General features: G+C 41.8%; 1 protein-coding gene across 1 annotated transcript in view; it reads right to left on the bottom strand.

Moving 5' to 3' along the window:
* The window catches only part of mamdc2a (MAM domain containing 2a), an 83261-nt gene extending 71621 nt beyond the window's left edge, over positions 1 to 11640 (bottom strand). Inside the window, exon 1 of the mRNA XM_079688568.1 lies at positions 10758 to 11640. The gene's annotated coding sequence lies outside the window, so the exon portion shown is untranslated. The remainder of the gene's footprint in view (positions 1 to 10757) is intronic.
* Positions 11641 to 19685: the final 8045 nt, after the last annotated feature.

Genomic DNA, 19685 nt, shown 5'->3' with positions numbered 1-19685 from the left:
TGTTTGTGTGTGAGGAAGTCCGTGGATTGGTCAATTTGGACCAATCAGCGGGGGCTTAACGTAACGGCTCCACGGATTGGTCCATTTGGTTCCGGGTAACTCATGACCGTATCGCGTCATAGCTCTGGGTGTGGCTACTGGCCATTCCTACGTCACAGTACCAAGGAAGTAAACAATGGACAATGACGTGATCTGTTTTACTGTTTTTATGATTAGATCAATAGTTCACTTGCTCTGTGTATTTTAAGGGGAAAGCATTGTAACTATGTTTTTGAAAGGTGCTATATAAATAAAGTTATTATGCTCAATGGCATATCCGTTCCACTTAAGGTACTAAAAACATCTGCTGAAGCTGCACCCAAGGTGGTTTAAGATGATACAATTGCTGAGGATGTTTGAAACATGAATCATCCTTTTTAATTGGCTCTTGCTGTTTAACGTACGCTTAAAATCACGATATTTTCAGATCTGCCTGGTCTCCAACAGTTGTATTGAGTTTTTCAAAATCTCTTCAGGTCTATCGCCATGTAGTGGGTGACAAAAATGAATGCTCTGAGATCACTGCAGGATATTTTTTGTCCATACAGACTTAATTTATTTCTGTTAAAGTATAATTATTTGGCAACGCAAGTCTGATTATATTGCATTTTGCACAACTCTCAAACTTGTATTGTTAATGTAGGTGTTACGGGTCCCAAAAGCTTGGGTACCACAGTAACAATAAATGATATTTGTAGAAAAATGCAGCAGCAAGAATTAGACAAAGGATCCGGTTGATCTTCTGGATTGCTTCTTATTCAAAGTACACATATTTACATTCAAATAGCTGTACTTTACAAACATATCACATTTCTCCATTTAAGTTATCAGTCTGTCAGTCAATTACTGTATCTCAAGGAGAAATACAATAAACATAAGGCTATCAAATAATTATTTCTATCAATATATCTGTCCCGTTATTCAATAATACACGTGAGTTCAACTGTCACAATTGCGTGTCTTTTTATTGGTAGCCCACATGCTAGAACCCTCCTAGCTCACATGCCCCGTTACCATAACATGTCGTCTCCCTATGACGTCACTCAACCGTACCCGTAAGGCTTCACTACTATTGGCTAACACACAGCACAATAACACCACATCTCCCTTTTTATGAATCAATAACCGCGTTCACACCGCAGTACTTTTCCTACTTTAGTTCCGATATAGTTCCGAAATGTCGCGTTCACACCAAAAAGAACCGGAACTAAAATTAGTTAATGAGAACCTTTTAACCCCCTTTTCCGTCCCTGCTTGAGAGCAGGGACTTCCGTGGGAGAAAAAGGTTCCTGTGTCTGATTGGCTGGGCGGAATGCAAACCACGCCCCGTAAAACTCCCAAAAAGTTTTGTGAATCTGCCATTTTATTATCCTCGCATTAGCATTAGCCCAGCGCAGAGACGGAGAAAGAGACTAACTTATGGCAACACAAAATAAAACATGGGAGCGGTGGAGATGAGGAGGTGTCGGCATTCTGGCGATTTACTCGGAAGTAAACACCACGTCCCACAGCTTCTACTGAAGCCAGTCCCCAACTCCTGGGACTTCTGGCCGGGGACTCCGGGTGGCAGTATACGCCGTGAAGTTGTTTGCGGTCTGCCAGTAAACCCAAAGCAGAAGAGGAAGAAGAAGTGACGACAGCGGCTTCATTAGCCTAATCCTCCCTCAGGGACTTATTCCGGTGTGAACGCGATCTGTACTTAGTTCATGAGAACTAGAGAGTTCTCATGAACTAAGTTTTCATGAACCTTTGTGGGAAAAGTACTGCGGTGTGAAAGCGCATAATGGGTAGACTGCCATTGACTCCACAGACCTTAGCGTATTATTCTGCCTCTGTATGGGTGGAAGGTCTGTTCCTATCTGAACCAGATATAAAACAGTTAACTCCAGACCTTGATGAACTAAATGTAACCCTATGATATTTTGTGTATTACACAAATTTAATGCACAACATTATTAATAACCAGATTCTTTTTTACTCTCTTATAAAACTATAATATCTCTGGTGTGTTTACAAGTCCAACCTAGCCGGTCTCACCACGGCTCTCCCAGACCTGGTTCTCGGGGTAGGTGGAAGATCTTGAGCACTGGGCTCCGGAGGTTCTGCAATACGCTGCTCTGGAACACCTCCTGAATGCTGCTCAGCTGCATCTCTGCCGCTCTGCTCTAGCGAGGAGTACATGGGGATGAGATTATGGCGATTAGGTCAGACTGTCCCATGAGGTCCCTCAAGAATGTAGGAGGCGTGTTGTGACTGCCAATAACCGTTCCACTCGCCTTCTGATCCTTGACCCAAACCTCTTTTCCCGGTGCAAGCCTCTCAAGACTTCTCACTCGATGACGCAGGTTGTACCGCTGTGCATCCTTTATTCTCCTCTCTCTTTCTCGCAGAACTACAGCCTCGCTGTCGGGAAGAGCAGGATCCAGCAGCGCTGGTAATGTTGGCACCATCGTGTGAAGCCTCCTCCCCATGAGAAGTTGCGCAGGGCTATACCCGTTCTGTAGTGGGGTGGCTCTGTAAGCCAGCAGAGCCAGATATGGGTCTGCTGCTTTCTTAAGGAGACTCTTTACAGTCTTTACCGCTTGTTCTGCCTCACCGTTGCTCTGTGGATATTTAGGGCTGCTGGTGACGTGTTTAAATCCATACGACTCTGCAAACTCTTCAAATGCCCTTCCCGAGAACTGCAGCCCGTTGTCTGTGACCAGCGTCTCAGGGATACCATGTCGTGCAAAGATGGATTTGAGATGGTGGATTACATCTGTTGATTTTGTGGGTGTCAGCAAAGCCATTTCCACATACCTTGATGCATAATCCACTACCAGCAGATATGACTTGCTTCCCAGCAAAAACAAGTCGGCACCCAGTTTCTGCCATGGTCGGCCTGGGTATTGTGTTGGCATCAGCGGCTCTTTGGGGTTCTGTCTCTCCTTGCTGCATGTCCGGCAGTTGAGAACCAACTCATTCAGCTGCTGACTTAGCCCTGGCCACCATACAGACTGTCGGGCACGCTCCCTACACTTCACCACTCCTTGGTGACCTTCATGTAGTCTGGCGAGCACATCATTTCTCATTGTTGCGGGGATGAGGAGTCTGTCCCCCTTTAACAGTAGTCCGTCCTTTACAGTTATGAACGCTTGTTCCGCCCAGTATAACTTTATGGCTGCTTCGCTGTTGCTGTGTGCTGGCCATTTCTCTTCACACAGCTGCATCACTCTTCCGCACTCACTGTTCTTTGCCAACTGCTCTTTTAGCTCTTCCAGGTAAGCTGTGCTTGCTGGCAAACTATTGATAATCATGTCCACATAGATATTCGTGCTCTCGAGGAACTCTTTTTTATCTGGTGTGGAGTCTCTTTTCACAGGTGCACTTGACAGTGTATCGGCCGTCCACAGGCTTTTCCCTGGCACATGTGTGATTGACAGAGGTGGGAGTAAGTCCTACATGTGCAAGTCATGAGCAAATCTCAAGTCTTGACCTACAAGTATCAAGCAAGTCCCAAGTCACTGTGATGAGAGTCAAGTCAAGTCATTGCTCAGGTCAAGCAAGTCAAGTCATACGAAATTCTGATGAATAAGTCCAGTTTCCGCATTTAAATCAGTTAAAAGACAGTGGTTATGAAAATGGATTCAACCCACACTATGATCTTTATTACATACACAGTTAATCATTTGACCTCATATGATTCATATTAACCCCAGAACTGTAGACAATATAGATAGGACTCAATCAAAAAGTCTGTTCAAAAAGGTAGAATTCCAGGTAAGAAAATCATATATGGCATTTTCCATTACACATATTTAATTACAATTTATGTTAACACTAGAACCGCCAACAGCGTCAGCACCTACATAGATATCATTTTCAAACCATTTCATTTGTTCCTCTTCATAATTTCCTTATAAACTAAGCAGGACGATTTAAAACTCACTTAATTGGGTTAATTTAGAAATTAGCATCAGTTTATCATCATTTTATGATTTTATTTTACAATAGATCAAAGAATGATGCACTTCTACAAACAAAAACAACATAATTAAAACATTTACAGGGCTCGACATTAAGGGCTGCCCGATGGCCCGGGGCCATCTAGTATTTAGCTCGGGCAATGAAGCCTCACTTGCTGGTTGCCCGATCGGGCAATCTATTATAACAGTGTCATGCAGCTTGCGGATCCAGTAATGAGTGACCCGACAGTGAAACTAAACATATCTATAACTAGTTACGGTAGTTTGAGAGGTAATTAAAATAGCTACGTGTGATATTCTAACCTGAAGTGTGTGTTTTGTCCGCTCACCGCTGCATGTGATCATGCAGAGCTGCGTGTCGACTCGTCAGCAGCAGCTGACTCTCTCTCCCGTCAGATTAGACTTCACTCGCGTTTATGTCCATATCGATCAGATCCAGCTAGTTCTAGCTAATGATATGACTACCTGCTTATTAAAAGACACCTAAACAATAAGCGTCGCTATGAAACTGGGTGAGGCCACACAGTATAGCGCAGCATTATGCATTTGTTTACATGCCCACCGGAACCCCGAGGCATTACCAACAGATCAACGCACAATCAACCCATACAGCACATCTCTTTCTCCACATTAAGTGTTAGACATTATAATTGACTATTCTTGTCTGTCACATAAGTGGCGCAACTGAAGCGGTATTGCGCTAAAGGGAAATTATTTTGACCGAAGAGATTTAGATTTGCCGGCTAATGGGAACTCCGACGTCGCCATTTTGTGTGCTTCGCGGATGCGCTCGGCTCCTCTCGACTGCTGCTCGGGTCTGCTCGGTCAGCTTCCGGATGAGGAGGCATTCGTTCGACCAACTTACAGTAGATAACATTACAAACATTTTTAACAGGGGCCATAATAGTGTAAATGTTTGTTTTGGCAGTTACAACTGAATGTAATGTTTTCTACTTTTTTACATCTGATGAAGGCATTTGCCTTCGTCAGATGGAAAGTGTCTTGACCAACAACTTAAGTATTTCTTGTAGCTATGCAGGACATGCAAGAGAGCAAACACAAACAAGAACAAACAAGTGAAATGAAGAATAACATTGAAATTGTACAATATAATATTGTGTTGGTTCATCTTATAATTCAGTCTAGAGCAGTGGTCACCAACCTTTTTAAGCTCAAGATCACCGACCTCGGCCTAGCTGAAAGGCGAGATCTACCTATTGCAGAATTGAGTGAAAAAGACGGCCCAGACAATGCTTCCAATTTGAGGCCTTTTATATAGGCTAATTGCATCTGAATTACTGTTACAATGAAGGCTCCATATTCAGCTCACGGCATATAGGCAGGAGTAAAGTGCTATTGGGGGGCGGACCTCACCTCCTCTAGGGGGGTCCGGGGGGATGCTCCCCCGGGAAGATTTTTTTTTAAATATTGAAGTTGAAAGCATCAATCTGGTGCACTTTGAGAGCAACATGAAGAGATCTATGGATACCTCTCTCAGCACCCATATGAAACAGAACTGTAAACAGATTTTCTTTTTCTTTATGGATATTTACAAATCACTCCCCTTTTAAACTGTATTCTTGTTTTACTGACATACTGTATAGTAGGCTATTTCATACCTGTTTTTCATTTATTCTCTTGTTTGTATAACTATAATGATCATATGAAGGTATGCCGCGGAAATAATCTTTTGAATAATTTGTGACAACCGTTCTAAACACTCAGAGTCCTTTAGCTCACCTGAGCCCCTCAGTCTGACAGGAGAGGACTCTCCTCCAGCTTGTTGTGGAAACAGCTCCTTATGTCCGTTAGTTAGTTAGTGCAGCTAGCTAACCAGATGCTAACATCACGGTCTCCGCTAGCACCGGTCCCTCTCTCCCTATCTCACACACACATAGCTGTGTCCCAATTCAGCGGCCGCATCCTCCTGAGGATGCATTCGAAGACCGCATACGTCACTTCCGCCAAATGAAGGCTGTCCCGATTTAAAAAAAAGACAAGACTCCTCCGAATGTGGCCCGCAAATGCAGCCTTCTTTCCCCAGATTTAGAGGATACATCTGATGTACAATCCGCGGTGTACCATATCCCAGGATGCAACGGGTGACGGTGACGAATGAGTTTTAAAAAATATATATGGCTTGTAACGTCCCACCAACGGCTACAACGGTTTCAGCTGGATTCGTTTTTAAATGTACTCACCCAAATAGTAAACGACATGAAAGAAAAGTAAACCTATTTAATTTATGTATTTAAATATACGGGCAATTGGAGATGTCTTCTTTATATTACATACATAAAATAATATGAAGTGAAAATATTTCTAAACCCTGTTTGGTTTTCATATTGTTGGGATTCATTATAAAGCTAATTTATTTATTTAACTTCTTTTGTTATACAAATCTTAATGCAACAATTTTGTTTTGATAGGGAGCAAGGAGCAGACTAAGCAATTTATCCAGATGCGCGGGGAGAATGAAGCCCTCTTCACGGGGGCCTGTTGCGACCCCGGGAAAATAATTTAAACATATTATATAACACCAAAATAAGTACAGCTAGATCTGACTCCATATTTAACAGTTTCGAAAACAGTTTTGAAAACAGTCTTGAAAACAGTTTGAAAATATTTTGCCTAGTGTCAGAAATTATTACCGGTGTTACAGTATAAGTTGAGTCATGACAACTGGCGACATTCTATTATTTTCGTCATAGGAATCCGGGGCGTGTACATTGAGGACCCATTGTTGACTTACCAGGAAAGAAACATCGTTTGTCGTTTACGTTCATCTTTTGCTATATCTGCCTTCCTAAGATCACTTTGCTGCACATTCAGTACTCGTATGTGAGGTTGTGGGTGAGAGTCCGATATCGTGACGCTTACAGGGAGGTATCGAACATTACAAAGTAGGTGACTGTGTGGATGCCTGTTCAAAACATTGCAAACTTCAGTAATCATTTAAATTATATATTTGTTTCCGACTTTCATTTGTTCATCGTTCTTAATGTGATGTATAGTAGCTTTGATAGCTGTCCATACCTTCAGACAGCCTAAAAGTAAAACACAAGTTGTTTATTCACAGCCCGAACGCTCATCGAGATGACTGGATCAGTCATGACAAGTGATCAGCTCCGATTAAATTGTGATATCAATTCTGTAGCTAACCTCCAGGGAGCACGTTTATTTTAGGAAATACCTGTATCCCTCTCATCACAACAAGACTCTACACTGTGCAGGAAAAACAATGACATACATGAAAATAACCTTGATGCATGGGAATTAAACACACAAACTATCTTCCGTGGCTATACTGATATGTCACAGTAACGGTAAACCACAGAAAAGTAAGTCCAGCGGGGCACAAGTTGAATACATATAATACGGTAGTTCTATTATGCCTTTAAGCCTATACGTTTAACCCATAAGAACCCGGACCCATTTCTACTTTTGGGGAAATTAAGGGGAACGTCATTTAGACTAAATAGACACATTTCTGACAAGTAACCTCCCTAGTGTCAAATATCTGGGCTTTAATGGTAAAGTAACTCTTATTTATAACTTAATTAACAAGGATGATGTTTTGGTTTGCATTTGTTTGAACATACTATGAATTGAAGAATAAAGCATATGTTAACTAAATATAATTGAATCAGCTAAATTAACTGACCAGACCATAATCATATTTCTAATTGTGCATATATGTCACTCCGGGTTTACTGTGAATGTTTAGGGTTAAAGTCCCGATGTGACACCATGTGTCACAGCAATATTTATGGCATTTGTTTCATATCAATTTCATCAAGAAATGTTTCCACAACAGGTTAAATGTAATCAGAATCAGAATACCTTTATTCGTCCCACAGAGGGGACATTTACATTTGTTCCAGCAGAAAAGAGCCAAAGACAGCTTAAAGTTTAACAAATGACATTTCATGTAAGCATTTTTATTCTTAAATGGCTTGAATATTAACTTTAGCAACAAAAAACCTTTCCAAATCTAGCTAGTTCTGTCACATGTTTTAGCCTGACACATGGACATCTTGGACATGTTGTTATGGGAAGACAAAAGCAAATGTCAAGGACCATGATGACCCCAGACTGTTCAGTGTGTGTCACTTTGGGACTTCATGAGATAAAAAAGGCTAAAGCTGTATAAGGAACTTTCCAGAACATTTAAATTTCATGTGAAACCCGTGTCTAAGCAATTCTGTCTGCCTTCCGTGTTCCTGTTGTTATTTACTTCCTCTCTGCCTTCTTCTGATGATTTATCTGTTAGTTTGTGTGTTTAATTCCCATGCATCAAGGTTATTTTCATGTATGTCATTGTTTTTCCTGCACAGTGTAGAGTCTTGTTGTGATGAGAGGGATACAGGTATTTCATAAAATAAACGTGCTCCCTGGAGGTTAGCTATAGAATTGATATCACAATTTAATCGGAGCTGATCACAAGTTGTCATGACTGATCCAGTCATCTCGATGAGCGTTCAGGCTGTGAATAAACAACTTGTGTTTTACTTTTAGGCTGTGTGAAGGTATGGACAGCTATCAAAGCTACTATACATCACATTAAGAACGATGAACAAATGAAAGTCGGAAACAAATATATAATTTAAATGATTTATTGAAGTTTGCAATGTTTTGAACAGGCATCCACACAGTCACCTACTGTGTAATGTTCGATACCTCCCTGTAAGCGTCACGATATCGGACTCTCACCCACAACCTCACATACGAGTACTGAATGTGCAGCAAAGTGATCTTAGGAAGGCAGATATAGCAAAAGATGAACGTAAACGACAAACGATGTTTCTTTCCTGGTAAGTCAACAATGGGTCCTCAATGTACACGCCCCGGATTCCTATGACGAAAATAATAGAATGTCGCCAGTTGTCATGACTCAACTTGTACTGTAACACCGGCACTTGTGACTGCAGCTGGTTGCTAGGTGACGGGTGCGGCAAAATGTAGGGGTAACTGCCGGTGACGTACAAGGACATGCTCCGTAGACCGTCTCATTTCACAGTCCGCGGAGGACCACTGCGAGGCTGGGTCCTCAGGAGGCTGGGTCCTCAGGAGGACCCAGCCTCTGAATTGGGACACAGCTACAGAGCCGAGCTTGAATGACACAAGCACACGTGTATTTCCATGCAACTCTCTGATTGGTGTGGTGTCTTGCCTCTGTTGCGTTCAGTGAACAGGGGAAATTACACTCCTGCCGTTGTCTCTTGTGTCATGATGAGGTTCACGTAAAGCACAGTTAATGTATTATATTATTGAGGTGTCTCAAATATACGTCAATCAAGTGGCACCTGCTAACGGGGTGGTGGATGATAGGTTTACATCTAAAAACGTATTTTTCAAACATTATTATTTTAATTTAATTTTTCTTTCTTTTTTTACTTCGATCGCGATCGACCGGTCGATCGCGATCGACTGGTTGGCGACCACTGGTCTAGAGAATGCACCAGACAGCATCTAAGGCCTGCAAAAATCTAAATGTTCTAGGGGGAGGCCCCCAAAACCCTTCGTGTGTCATTTCGTCCGCGCGCATTTTTCAGGGCAATCTCTATTGGGCTCAGGGACATCTGTAAATTAGCTTAGATGGCCCACAGGGGAAATAAACGAGGCATCTCTTTTCCTCTCTCTCTCGCTCCTGACAGCCCGTCAGTATTAGGGTTAGTACAAATGAATCCCTTGGAGGTTCTAGTGTTAATTTAACGTTTTGTCTTCTCTTTGCAATGCTTAATCGATTTGAAACCAAGTCTAACGTAGCTTAAACTTAACGTTAGCTTTCTAGCTAACTAGACCCTCCAGAAAAACGCGATTCTGCGATCGCAGAATTTACCGCAAAATGGCGCAGATTTCTAAAAGGCCGCATATTTATCAAAAGGCTTCATAATCCCCGCATTTTTCCACTCAAAGTTGAGAAGAAAAAAAGTTAACTCGTCTTGACGTGACGTCATCAGCTCGCGCATCACAGAATGTAAACAACACTGTATAGAGTGAACGTGTGGAGCTCACACGATAGAGAAAACACCAAAATGAAAATATCTAATCCACCTCATTTACCGACGAACATTTCTACTAAAGACCGGGCAAAAAGTGGGGGGAAACTATTCTGCACCCCGTGCAACTGTGTGTTGGAGCATAAGAGAAAATCGACGGTGACGACCCGCTTTGATTCATTCAAACATTTGAAAATGCTTTCTGCTGCTGCGGACAAGAAAGCCAAACAACTCAAGTTCACGAGGCATCAACCTCCAAAACCCTTTCGAGGGCTACAAGAAACGAGGTGAGTAGCCTACAAGATTGAAGCTGCAGATAACGAACGAGTAAATGAAAACAGAATGAGGCGGAGAAGTGTGTGTGTGTGTGTGTGTGTGTGTGTGTGTGTGTGTGTGTGCGAGATTAAAATAGCCCAATTGCTTTTACAATAAATAAACATTGAATGTGTTTAATTGAATAGTAAAGGGGTTTAACGTTAGTGGCAGGTTGTGTGAGAATAAATAAGAGCCCAATATTTTTAAAAAAAATCGATAATTTTTTTCCCGCATATTTAGCATATTTCGCAACTTTCCGCATATTTCGCAACTTCCCGCAGTTTCACCGCATAAAATCACATAAAACCCCGCATGTTTAATCAAATAATCAAGGATTTTAGCCCGCATAATCAAGGAATTTAGCCCGCATAATCAAGGATTTTTGCCCGAGTTTTTCTGGAGGGTCTAGCTAACACAACACAGTCACGTAGCCTACCTTTCTCTGTGGGTTGTTTTTGTAGTGACGAATGAAGTCGGATGTTGTGGTGGTCGTGTCAATGATCTTTATGCTGCAGACCCTGCATACCGCCGTTGTCTTCTTATTAGCAACATGTTAAATATGTTCTTTATTCTCGCGTCCAGGAGAGAAGCTTTAAAATGAGACTAAATGGAGTCTCTGAAAAGATTCAAATGGGATACTTTAATTAAAAAAGGCGCGGTAGTGTTACAGACAGAATATTGTTCCGGCAGAAAACAGCTGTGATCTGGTTCTCCTGAGCAAGAAGAAGACAGCGGATCTCTCCTCCGGCGCTGCTATATATATCCTCTGCTGGCTCCTCCCCGCCAGCCGGCTCACCTCGTCTCCAATGTCCGTTATTGCATTTAAACAGAGGATAGGTTTTTTTCACATTCAATATATGCTTAACACGCCGTTTCTCCTCATATTCTCTTTCATCACTTTTCATTTAACACATTCTAAACGCTGTAATCAATACTCTAAACAATACTTCTCGGCTCGTTTGGTTTCCGGTCATTCCGGATGTTGCCACATGCTACTCTCGTCTGTAAACAATAATGTATTCAAATAAACTGTACTTTCATTTAATATTCAACATGGTAGTATCTCGACATCTATCGTTGTAGTGTTAAATCAGTAGGTTTCGGTTTTCACCACACCAAGTCATTTCGCTTCTCAATTCACCTCTTTAGGAAATCGTATATTAGCCACATGCTACATGCTAACCGTAGATGAAGGATTTTCAGAATAAAAGCTTAACTGCTTGTGCACAAGAATTTCTGGTTTTTCAGTATAAAAGAGCGTTTAAACTGACGGTATGTTTAAGCTACATTATACCATCAAAACATTGATTTTAATTTCTAACAAACATCAACAAAATAATCCTTGAATCCAAATTTAACTATTTTTGGAGTAAAGCCAGCCGCTGCCATGTTAACTGACACTCCTGCCGTCTAGTGGGTTGCCAGGTTTGCGAGCATGGCGTTATAATCACGTTTTTCGAAAAAACTAAACGTAATATCCCACTACAAAAACAAACGCAAATATTTAATTTTAAACAGTCAAGTCCTTTCAAGTCATCTGTCTCAAGCTTAAGTCAAGTCTCAAGTCATGAATACCAAGTCAAAGTCAAGTCTTTTATCAATATTAGTCAAGCAAGTCTCAAGTCAAAAAATATGTGACTCGAGTCTGACTCGAGTCAAGTCGTCTGACTCGAGTCAAGTCATGTGACTCGAGTCCCCCACCTCTGGCGATTGAGTAGGAATAGCGCATCCGGAAACGTTGAATCCGTGGGGGAAGCGCATCCAATGCCTGAGACCCCAGGAGACTCAGTAGAGGTTTATGATCTGTTTCCAGCTCAAGGTGTCTGCCGATGAGAAAGTTGCGAAACCTTTCACAAGCCCAGGTTAAGCCTAAAGCTTCCTCTCCTACCTGTGCATATCTCTACTCTGTCTGTGTGAGAAAACGTGACATATAGGCTACCGGTCTCCAATCCTCTTCCCATTTCTGCAGAAGCACTTCCCAAGCCGTATGATGATGCATCTGCTGAGACAGCGGCGCCGGATTCATTTCAGAAGTGGGGGGGCCAAAAAGTGTGTGTGTGTGTGTGTATGTGAAAGAAATGCTAAATCTACAGTGGTAATCAGTCCGCCAGTGCTTCCGCCAGGGCGGAGTGGTAATCACTCCGCCTCTCTGGCTACAGGAGGTAATGCAATTCATGAAACTTATTTAAAGAAATTCAAGAAATTGACATAAATTATTTATTCAACCGATGAACAATAGTTGTAATACAGTTACGAAAAGGACGAAGAGCCACTCGAACTGGCCTGGCTGGGGCGTAATATTAACTGTATAATAAAATAGGTCTTCCAATGAAACTATTGGTTAATAACACCTAACACAAGCTGTGATGTCATGTAATCAAAATCACATGACTCAAATGTCCAATCACAGGTGAGGGTGGAGGCGGAGCACCCTTCAAACAAATGTCCGACATTAGGCTAAAGCTAAAGAACATTTCCACGTGGCTAAATCTACACAATCTTCCTAGATTTTGCCGAAGTAAACCTCCCTTCGCTCACTGGCAAAGCAGAAGCTCCGGAGCACTTTTTTGAGGTCCAGGCCGTCGGTCAAATCTTTGTGGATGTGGAGGAAGAGAAGGTGATTTAAGCGGCGCTCGGACATTGTTGAACGGAGGAACGTCTTCAACCGACGGAGGCTGGAGAAGCTCCGCTCAGCTGTTGCATTTGACATTGGCACAGTCAAATACAGCCGTAGAAGTTTATCCACTTCACTGAAGAGGGATTGCGTGCCTCGTCCCTGTGCCGCCAGCATGTCGGTGATTGTGGACACCTTTGTCACCTGCATGATGGGTCTTTCAGCGGCGGAACTACTGTTGTGTGCCTGCAAAACTGCTGGAAACAGTGACAACTGGGTGGACAGCCGTTCCATGTCAATATCACCTGTGTACATGTCGACCAGATTTTGGGGGATGCCGAAACCAGGGGGACTGTTTACTGCTGTGAGGAGTACCTGCTCCATACTCATCAGCAGCTGCAGAGTGGGTTGGTTAAACCTGCGAGTCAGCTCAGAAGTGAGCAGGTCAACTACCTCAAAAAACTGGCTCCTGAAGTAGTCCTCTGGATTTTCCCACTGATGAGACGCATCCCCATCATCATAACGGCGTGGAGCGCGCCGCCTTGGAGGAAGAGCCGGGGCCTGGACCAGGTCGCTCATGTTCGTTCTTTGGGCCTCTTCAAAGATGCTGTGGAATGCCTCTGTGGACCTCAGGTTTGTGTAGTGTGTCTGGAGCATCTGCACTGCTGACTTAACTGTCTCTGCTGAGAGGTCTTTGGACTGGAGCATCCGAGCCACCTCTTCCGCAGAAGAAAACAGTGTAAGACACACTTTCAATCCGAAGAACACACTAAATTGAGTCATCAATGCCTGCAGCCCTGGTGCCTTCTTGCTTGCTTCTGTGTTCCCCCCCATTCGGATTATTTCATCCAACGTGTCGTAGACGGCTTCATAATTCGCAAGCAGGGATTTTATTGCACTGCCTCTGGCTGTCCAGCGAGTGGGGCAGAGCGGTGTGAGGCCACTGACAGTAGGAGAGGCAGCAGCTGCAGCATCCCTAATGGTATTAAAGATGGCAAGTCGTTTTGGTGAGTTGTTGATGACCTCATGTATGTCGTGAACTAAACTGAAGGCACCACGTACCATGTTGCACTTTGAAGCAGCTTCCTGGAGTATGAGGTTTAAGCTGTGATTAGTGCAATGCATTGAGATTGCTTTGGGATTGATGTCTTTAAAACGTTTGGCCACACCTGACATTTGTCCCTGTAGAACAGATGCGCCATCGTAGGTTTGCCCTCTCATGTCACCAATGTCCAGGCCGCATCTCAGTAACATGTCCTTAATAGTAAGCGTTATTGATAATGCGTCAGTCTTAGGACAGTCATACATTCCTATGAAGTCTTCACGGACAACATAATCAGCTGATACCCATCATACAGTCAGAGACAATTGTTCATGCCCGGAGCAATCGCGAGTTTCATCCACAATAACTGCATAATGTTCTGCATTGTTTTTCATTTCTGTTAATAAAGTGGTGAGAGATTCCCGATACATTTGGTTTATGAGTTCATTGATTGTCTCGTGTGATGCATATTTCCCGGTGAGCATGAAGCTTCTCAGAGTGGGGTTTTTATCAGCTACGAGTTCTACTAGCCTTTTGAAATTGCTCTCCTTATCCTCATGCCCCCTGATTGCTAGGCCCTGTCGGGTTAGAAACTGCAGACAGCGCAGCTGCTCCATCATCCCATCTCTTCTTTTTTCCTGCTCAATACGCTCCTGTTGGACAAGCTGGATGTTGACTGGTGTTTGACTGAAGAAAGCACACTTTTTTTGAACACACTCTCTGTGAACATTGGACTTTTCGTGGCTGTCCAGGAGGCTTGGGCACTTTTTCCAGTTATTACATCCGGTATTTACAAAACTGTCATCTCCACATTTTGAGAAAGTTACCAGCCGTTTGACAGCAGCAAATCTGCAAATTTCACAGAAGGCCCGTTTAGTGGTTTTACAAAGAATTAGCCACTCTCGGTTTTTGTACCATTCTGCATTAAAGTACCTTTCTCTTTGTCCAAACGATCTAGCGGTCTCCTTTTTATCAACAATTAGCTGTGCAGCTTTACCCGTCTCGATGTCGCGACAACAAGCCTCCACGCAGTCGGAACCAGCCTGTTTCGGTTCAACGAGGCCTGCGGTTTTGACAGTCTCTGCGGCCGCAGAGCTGCTGCTTTTGGGTTTATCTGGCTGCGCTGGTTCTATAGTTGAAGGTCCAGGCTCCGGAGTTGTGGTGGATGTCAGGGATGTGACATTGAAGTGGTTGAATTTAAGTTTAGTTTGACTGTATTTCATTTTCTTATGCGCTGGTTCTTCTGACATGTTTGCGAGCTAAGTTTATCTTTATAGGTTAACGGCTGCCACACACAGAACAACGTAACAAATAAACAAATCTCAGCTTTTTTATTGGTTGTAATGTAGGCTACTTGATACACTTGAATGGTGTGACAAAGTCCTCTTTGATTGGATTAAAATGTACATATTCTTCCTGTTATGTTTGCCTGCTTTATTTTACCTAGTGCAATATTTGAACTGCTCGCATTGACCCAAAGACACATTTTGAGTTGTATACACTGTTGGAAAGAGGAGATTCCTAGCTTTCTAATGATATCAGGATTGTTGTTGTACTCCAAATATTAAGCAAAATGTCACATTATATAATGATTGCCACCGAGTCATAATTTTGAGAAAAAGACGTTCAAAGTTTCCTCTTCTCTGGAATCCATCGATCTGATTGATTATTAGCGGGGCAAATGACCAGAGTAGCTATGGAAGGAAAATATTTTCGTTTGGATTACTTGTCTGGGGTAAACTCGCAAGTGTGTCTGTGTTAAACACACAGACGAGAAACACCGGCTGTTGTTATGCCCTGTGACGTTAAATTACTCCGTTCTCCTCTTGTAATTATGCCGTTACAAGCTTTCAAAGTTGTATTTATCATCTGGATTTGTCGCGTCCAGGAGAGAAGCTTTAAAATGAGACTAAATGGAGTCTCTGAAAAGATTCAAATGGGATACTTTAATTAAAAAAGGCACGGTAGTGTTACAGACAGAATATTGTTCAGGCAGAAAACAGCTGTGATCTGGCTCTCATGAGCAAGAGAAGAGGGGGAATCCCTCGTCCGGTGCTGCTATATATATCCTCTGCTGGCTCCTCCCCGCCAGCCGGCTCGCCTCGTCTCTAATGTCCGTTGTTGCATTTAAACAGAGGATTGGTACTTTTCACATTCAATATATGCTTAACACGCCTTTTCTCCTCATATTCTCTTTCATCACTTTTCATGTAACACATTCTAAACGCTGTAATCAATACTCTAAAATATACAGAAAATACTTCACGGCTGGTTTGGTTTCCGGTCATTCCGGATGTTGTCACATGCTACTCTCGTCTGTAAACAATAATGTATTCAAATAAACTGTAACTTCATTTAATATTCAGCATGGTAGTATCTCGACATCTATAGTTGTAGTGTTAAATCAGTAGGTTTCGGTTTGCACCTCTCCATGTCATTTCGCTACTAAATTCACCTCTTGAAGAAATCGTATATTAGCCACATGCTAAATGCTAACCGGAGATGAAGGATTTTCAGAATAAAAGCTTAACTGGTTGTGCACGAGAATTTCCGTTTTTTCCAGTATAAAACAGCGTTTAAACTGACGGTATGTTTAAGCTACATTATACCATCAAAACATTGATTTTAATTTCTAACAGTCCCTCCTTACACACCTAAAAGGTGTGTATCTAATACTGAAATCAATGAGTTCTTCATCTGAACTTTGCATAGCACATAACTCATGTTACAAACATACAATCAAAATGGAATGGTTCAATAGCCCTAACTTTACAAAAATACTTTGACTTGGTTCAAACATAAACGTTTTTTCTTGTGCATAACTTCTAGTGTTTACATTCAATATCATTCTTCAAAATAGCAGCAATGGCTTGGTATCAGAACATTTCTTCCTCCCTCCTTTCACAGAAACCGTTCTCATACCACGCTCAGTGTTAAGGCACTTGTTTTTACAAAGTGAAAAGAAACAAACCATTTTAGAATAGCAATGATTTATACAACATGAAATCTACCATATTAGAATAGTATAAAATAATAAAGTCAAATAAAATGGACTATCTTAGAATAGTGTAAAATTAATTGGAATAATACAAATATACTATCTTGGAATATTATGAAGTAAATTGAAATGGATTCACTCCATTTTAGCATTTTAATTTTGCTCACTTCTTCACATAATTTCATCATTTAAAGAATCACATCGGCTGGACATTCATTGATCAATCTCATCTCCGAACATCCATATCATTTAAACTAACTCATCATTGTCATCAACATCTGTATACGGGGGTTGGTCTTCTTGTTCTGCTAGCATTTGTAACTGTCTCCTCATGAGAAATGTACCCTCCCTCCTTTCATATCATTTAAGGTATGAAAGTAATATGTTCTCTAGAAGGGGCCGTTGTGCGTTCTACTCTGGGGTACGGCATTCTAGACAGTCATTTCTGGGAGAAGATGTTGGTCAGTTACAACAGTTGTAGAGTTTCATCACTTAAATGTTCCTACTAAGTACCTTTGGGTGGTCTGTTCTAATGCAGTGATAAAGTCCCTGAAATGGTGTGAGAACCGGTGGAATATCAATAACGCATTATACTAATTGATTTTCAATTATGGTCTACTTAAATAACTATGCTAACCCCTTTAACAGTGTGTGGAACCTTGGGTGCCCGAGCATGTGATAATTACTTCCTCCTTTAACAAGGATTTTAGAAACAGAAGTCATTTCATTTAATGGTTTGTAGTTCAATTCAGGAATTTACACTTATGGCAGGTATGTTTCTCCTTTAAATAACATCTCTAAATGTCAGGTCATCTGGTGAATGGATGACCATTAGGAGCTGGTGGCGCTTGTCTTTTAAAACTCATACTCTGGTGCCGTGCGCTCCCTCTGAAGCTGCAAGCAAGATTTAAAACATCTGCAGGGTGGATCGAGCGACCCCTTCTCCCTGAACGATATTTGTTGTAAAATATGCACCATCACAATAAGTGATCCAAGGCCCCGCATGTATTACTCCCAATTATATTAGTTTGTTTTTTTATTAAAATGTGCAATCTCTCTTTGCCCATGGTGTCTTTTTAAAACTCTACATCTTGGACGGAAAACAAATGTTATTTCCACCTTAATCTTCCCTCCTGAGGTAATAACCATGCTACAATGGAGAAATCAATACTCTAGATTGGAATACTATCTTTGGCTTGGTACTAGCTCTACCTTTAACATTTTCCATACAAATAAAGATTTGTCTGCTTTTATAGAGTGGTTACTAAAACCATCCCTTTAAACTGTAGGTCTATACTGTAACAAATTAAATCTTCCCCGAATTCACACATGAATAAAAAACTCTTAAAGAATCATTTGTTCATATGATGAAAAGATTGAATAATATGTTCTACCCTCAGTGTGTTTTTAGGGTTATTTAATAGTTTCCTCTTTTTTTCTTTATAAATTCACCAATTGATTCATTCATGGCTAATAAATCTTTTTCTTTACGTATTTCTCGTTGGTGAATAAGTGTTTATGTGTAAACTCACTCACTCTCGTTTTCCTTCTGTCCCCCTCTGGTTGTCAAGCCACAACCCCCTCACGTTCTGCCGGACCATGCCAACTCCTCCGTCCTTTCCTCTCCTCCGTCCACCTTCTCCTCAGTCCATCCGCTCTTGGATCCTTCTGCTGTAACTCTTTTCAGTGTCCCATCTGCTTTGCATTTCATCTCATCTCTACTGGTTGCATGGAGGGCGTATTCCGCTCTCATGTCCCACCCTCTGCTCTTGTGCCCAAATCTTGTGGCTCAGCTTGGAACTTCATGTCCTGTGGGGGACCGATGAGAGTGTGCCTTTTTATGTCACCTGTAGTTCTGGATTCCTCAGGTGGAGATGGTTCAGCTCTGCTTCTCTGTCTGTTCGATGGAGGAGGAGGAGTCTTCCGTGGTGAGGTCTTTTGTCTGCTTGGACGATGGGGTCGTAGCGGTCCAACAGGCGGATAGATAGAGAGAGAGAGATCTCGGGACGCATTATCTATAGTTAATTCTAACACACTGAGGTAAAATAAATCCAACCTTTTCCACTCTGTTTTCCTAATCTTACTATCCATCTTAGTTGTTAAATGTCATCTAAACACAATTCATGTATACTAATAATTTTACCATATCCCTAAACATTGCTTTCACCCACTGTAACATGTTTATTCCAATTAACTCTTTCAGGAAACCATTTTCTTCTATAAATTTAAATACCTACATGTTTCAAGCACCACATATTTCACACTATAAAAGAACGTCTCCATATTTTCTCCATCACTTTAAATCTCACTGTTATTTAGAACCGTAGTAACTTTTGTGACTGGACATATCTGCAATGTCGCCACTATCTGCTGGGGAATCTTGTTCATAGAGTTTGTACATACAAAGCTGTACTTGTGGGTTAAAGGTCACCGGTCGGTTGTTCATAGCTTAACAGGGGGTGTTTCTGGTACAGACTAAAACATGGATCCAGTGTATTTAGAGATTCCCCTAATCTGTAAATCCCCATCACTTACATATCCCGATCACTTAAACCCATCTCATCATTTGATACAAGAACTGCATATAGGGGGGGTGAATCATCTTGATTATAACCGCCTCACCTTTGGGAACGAGTATTTCTAACTCCTCCTCTTGTTGCTCAGCTGATCTTTTGGCTCTGGGGATAAGTGAAAGTCTCTGAAACACAGC

Source organism: Notothenia rossii (genome assembly GCF_949606895.1).
Source record: "Notothenia rossii genome assembly, chromosome: 6".
NCBI lineage: Eukaryota > Metazoa > Chordata > Actinopteri > Perciformes > Nototheniidae > Notothenia > Notothenia rossii.
Note: the sequence above shows the minus strand (reverse complement) of the source record. Positions and strands in the feature narration are given on the sequence as shown.